This window comes from Schistocerca serialis, chromosome 3 (genome assembly GCF_023864345.2).
Source record: "Schistocerca serialis cubense isolate TAMUIC-IGC-003099 chromosome 3, iqSchSeri2.2, whole genome shotgun sequence".
Classification (NCBI taxonomy): domain Eukaryota; kingdom Metazoa; phylum Arthropoda; class Insecta; order Orthoptera; family Acrididae; genus Schistocerca; species Schistocerca serialis.
In genome coordinates this window covers 411423136-411428592 of record NC_064640.1, presented here as the reverse complement: position 1 = coordinate 411428592, position 5457 = coordinate 411423136, and the positions used below count along the sequence as shown (strand labels likewise).

At 40.4% G+C, this 5457-nt stretch overlaps 1 non-coding gene across 1 annotated transcript; it reads right to left on the bottom strand.

The window, feature by feature from the left end:
• Nucleotides 1–3451: 3451 nt before the first annotated feature.
• On the bottom strand, nucleotides 3452–3526 carry Trnat-ugu (transfer RNA threonine (anticodon UGU)). Its single transcript has one exon. It is a non-coding gene; the product is annotated as a tRNA-Thr (tRNA).
• Nucleotides 3527–5457: the final 1931 nt, after the last annotated feature.

Here is a 5457-nt window from a genome sequence, read left to right as displayed (position 1 = left end):
AAGTTAAATATATATAATCTAAGGAACTTAACAGCAAATGTGTTAATTTCATGTAAAGCATGGTGCAAAATTTCATTGCCGTAACTTCAAGATTGTGGATTTGGTGCAGCTTTTAAATAGAGCGTGTTTTTCATGAACGCCCCCTCCCCCCCTTAAGTCAGGGTGCCTTCCAGGGAATGCCACGAAAACATTCGCCAGATCGTAACACTTCCTCCACTGACCAACAATTTTTGCAACATGTATGGTTTCAGACGTTTCATGCTGTGTATGCCAATTGCCATTTGTCCAATGGAGCATAAAAAGTGATTCATCTGAAAAGGTGTGTCAATTTCAACTTTTGCCACTGACAAACAACAGTCAGCATGGATGCATGAACCAGGCGCCTCCTATGGAGGTCCATATGCAGCAACGTTCGCTGAATGGTCATTGAGGAGACATTGTTGGTAGCCCCCTGGTTCATTTGAGTGGTCATTTGCTCAACGATTGCATGTTTCTTTGTCCATACACATCTCTGCATCTATGGCCTTTTGTGCACTACAGTTACATCGGCACCAGTTTTGGATAGTGCCAGTTTGCCATGCACAGTATATTTTAACCGTGACAGCACATGAACAGTTTAAAAACTTAACCATCTTGGAAGTGCTCCATCATTGGTCCTAAAGTCAATGATCATCTCTTTTGGACATCAGATAAATCACTCTGTTCCTACAGTACATCGACTGCTCTGTTTTCCACATCCTCCAACATGCCTTATATACCCTCCACTGCTATTGCTTGCAACTGTCGTCTGTGAGTAATTACTACATGTTAACACCCAAAATTGGTGGCAGTCACGTTACTGTGACTGAAACACATTAGATTTGTTTTTGAGGTTGCCCCTGCTCCAGCTATATGGAGAGCAAAAATGGATAATATTCATATTGGTCTAATGAAAACATGTTGCTGTCTTGATGATAATATCATCACAGGCTTCTTCACAGCGGAACATTGGTTCCACTTAGTTGTGTTAACCCAAAGGTATAAGAATGCAGGACTAACTGTGAATATCAAGAAATAAGGTGGAATATTGTGATCACATTACTAATTAAAATGGATTGAACACTAGCAGTAGAAAGTAGGAGATATTCAGACAGCCCCAAAGTCAACAACCCAAACTGAGAGCTTTGTGATTTTGTGGCATGATGAACTATCATCGAAAATTTTTATCAAACTTGTCGAGAATCCTAAATCTTCCATATTCGTGTGACAACCAACTGAGATTCAAATGAAATGCAAAATGTGACAAATCTTTCAGAGATGCTAAATGTAAATGGCTGTCACACAAAGTTTTCTGTCATGATTACCTGTCATTGTAACTAGTTTGAGCTGGTGATACAGCTGACTCATGCACGCATGCATGCCTTTCTCAAGTGTTTCCTTGTGGAACTGAGAAACCTCTAATGTTTGCTACTTCCATCTGCAACAAAGCATAACAAAAGTATTATATCATGGATATAGTGTCTTCTATCACTTTACTGTGATAACAGATCATAGATCACTCATCTATAATTTCAGTCTCAGAGTTTCATTGTCTTCCATTTGTGGTAAGAGATGGCAAAGGTGAGTTGCGTTTATAACATTAAATGTCATAAAACTGATGAAAACTGTAATTCTGACTATTTATCAAGAACGACATTTCCTGGACAGACTGAACCTGATGATGGTGCTGTATATGTAAATTTACTCGTGCTTGATAGTGCCCTTATAACAGCAATAAATTTCAAAAGAAACAGTCAAATACAAAATACTGTCTGTTAATCATAACTGCATTGTTAGAGTGGGAAGCAGGGAGAGTTGTAATCCCAAGTAGTCTAAGACCTCAGATTTTAAAAGAAATGCACTCGTATCATTGTGGTATCAGTAGAATGACGTCTGTAGCTCGAAGCTTCATATGGTGGCCCCAGCTGAATAAAAAATAGAGAAAATTACAGCTGTTTGCAATGGATGTTCTAGAGTTAGTAGGGCTCCATCGAATGTCCCTTATAACGCATTGGAATGGCCTAGTGAGCCTTAGAAGAGACTTCATATCGATTTTGTGAAGTTTTCCAATATCATGTATCTGTTGGTAATGGATGCCCACATGAAGTTCAAAAAAATGGTTCAAATGGCTTGAGCACTATGGGCTTAACTTCAAAGGTCATCAGTCCCCTAGAACTTAGAACTACTTAAACCTAACTAACCTAAGGACATCACACACATCCATGCCCGAGGAAGGATTCGAACCTGCGACTTTAGCGGTCACGCGTTTCCAGAGCGTAGTGCCTAGAACCGCTCGGCCACCCCAGCCAGCCCGCATCAAGTGATCAGATATAATCAAGATGTTTCCTACCAAGAGTACTGTTCTAAGGGATGCAATAATCCCTTTGTTTGCTCATTTTGGTCTGTGTAAAGCAGCTGTATCAGACAGGAGATCCCAATTACTTAATAAAGTCTTTGCATCATTTTTTTGAGAAATGGAATAAGGTATTTAACAATTGCACTTTACCGTTCCAGTTTGAATGGTCAGGCTGACCAAAATATCCAAAATTTTTAGTATGCATTGATAGCTGTTATGTTTGATGAGACATCCCACCTGGATAATCTGTGTACCTGGTTACTTGCCTATCACAGTGTATAATATGAATTCAGTAGCCAAAACCGAGCGATCCTTTTGTTTGGGTTGTTCAGAACTAAATAACAACAACATTCCCTAAAAATAATCGACCCTTATATTACAATTTTAATGAAAAAAGTTAAACGTTTTTGTCTTTTCAATTAGTCGCCCACATATAAACAGAGAACAGTTAATGTTTTACAGTACTATCATGTCTCAAATTAAATACGTAACCACAACATACCATATCGCATATTTTCGTGGCTCTAACGCTTGCTGGACTTATAATCTGAACAATTTAGAGATAAATGAAGACTAACTGAAACCCTCAGCTACCGACAGGTGTTGTTGATATACTTGATGTGGACAGCTGAAAATGTGTGCCCCGACCGGGACTCGAACCCGGGATCTCCTACTTACATGGCAGACGCTCTATCCATCTGAGCCACCGAGGACACAGATGAATAGCGCGACTGCAGGGACTTATCCCTTGCACGCTTCCCATGAGACTCACATTCCCAGCTGTCCACAATTCTACATATGTAATTTACCTTATAGACATTTGCCCATTCACTCATTACTCGCGCACGCTTTGGCGATTCCCGTAAGAGTTTGGGCAACCTGTGCGCATTCGCACAGACGAAGGTCGGTGGCTGGGTAACCTGTAACTATATATATGAAGACAGTAACTGTTCTCGAAAGAACGGATTACTGTTGTTGACTGTGCAGCTTTTCCCTGGAATAAATGATGACTGACTGAAACCCTCAGCTACCGACAGGTGTTGTTGATATACCTCGATGTGGACAGCTGAAAATGTGTGCCCCGACCGGGACTCGAACCCGGGATCTCCTGCTTACATGGCAGACGCTCTATCCATATGAGCCACCGAGGGCACAGATGAATAGCGCGACTGCAGGGACTTATCCCTTGCACGCTTCCCATGAGACTCACATTCCCTGCTGTCCACAATTCTACATATGTAATTTACCTTCTAGACATTTGCCCATTCACTCATTACTCGCGCACGCTTTGGCGATTCCCGTAAGAGTTTGGGCAACCTGTGCGCTTTCGCACAGACGAAGGTCAATGGCTGGGTAGCCTGTAACTATACATATGAAGACAGTAACTGCTCTTGAAAGAACGGATTACTGTTGTTGACCGTGCAGCTTTTCCCTGGAATAAATGATGACTAACTGAAACCCTCAGCTACCGACAGGTGTTGTTGATATACCTCGATGTGGACAGCTGAAAATGTGTACTCCGACCGGGACTCGAACCCGGGATCTCCTGCTTACATGGCAGACACTCTATCCATCTGAGCCACCGAGGACACAGATGAATAGCGCGACTGCAGGGACTTATCCCTTGCACGCTTCCAGGGAAAAGCTGCACGGTCAACAACAGTAATCCGTTCTTTCGAGAACAGTTACTGTCTTCATATATACAGTTACAGGCACCATAACCGCTATGATACAAAGCGAATTGCGTAGATATGACTAATTTACAGCTTTAGACTCAATTTTATATGCCTATTGGAGGACAAGAAATTCTTTCACACCATGCAAACAAAACGACTACAGTAATTGAGACAAACGGTAAGGTAGATTCAAAGCAATGTCGAACCGAAAAATTTGAACTGAAATTTACGTTTTTTTGCCGGGAGTTTCTGGTGATTTTTCAGGGTTGTCTTTAGAAAATCTACGTATTCTTTTCACGGAACTGACGCTCACCCCTGTATAAGTAACTGTTCGTGTTATTGGCTGCGAAAGAGGGTGGAGCAATTTTTATTTTTGCTCTCTTCTTCGCAGCATTTAGCGACATTACTAATTATTTTTCTTTCTGGACTCCGTAGTGTGCTACCGTTTGCTCTTCTCTGAGGAGTGGATGGAGTATTTGGCATTGCCTGCGATGGGCCAGGAACCTCTTCGTCACTCATAATGCAGTGTAAAACTTCACTAAGGCACGTAGCGAAGCTCACCAGTCACTTTACAATGGCTACGCACAGTTCAGTATTACATCACTGAGGTTGGCAGCGGCCGGACGCTAAACACGATTGAATCGAAGTGAACCGAAGTGGACCGAATTTTAACGACTCAGAACTAGGGAGGCCTGGCTCTTCTTTTTGTGAACAAGCAGTAATGCTGTTGTGTAACTTATGTCCAACGTTTTCTTGAGATGTCCTATAAGGATAGCCTTAAGGAAATGTTCCCTCTTATGCAATGTGCCGTGCCTGTGGTGTGAAAGAAGTTTAACACTAGCTATGATATGAAAATACACAAAAATTCATTTCAACGTCATGTAGCTTAGTGTTAATTTATATATGTATTCAAAAAAAATTCTCTTTCAGTTTCTTTCCTTCACACTAATTTAAATAAGTGTATTCTCTACAAATTCATTAAAAATTAACTACAGTATACGATTATTTTTTTTCCTCAAATTCCTGCATCTGTTTTTACTACAGTCAGACTTAAATTTTGTAAATTTGTGTACTTTGCATAGTAACGACTTATAAGTCACTAAACAACCTTTTTCTTTCTTAAAAATCCTTAATCTATACAAAAACAGTATGCCTTAATTCATTTTTAATTTCATTTCAGGCCAACTAACGACCATGTCAAGTTAACTGTTTATTAATCTTTTCTTCATCCTCCTCCAAGACTATTTCTTTTCTTCTTATCTGACTATTCGACTCCAGTTGCTCTTCTTTTTTTTATCTTCCTGAAAACCTTTGAATTTCTTGGCCTCTGTACTGAATTTGTCTCTTTTCAGAGAGTTCACCTATTCAAACCGTTTCTTATTAGTTCATTTTTGTCTTGTCTCCCCC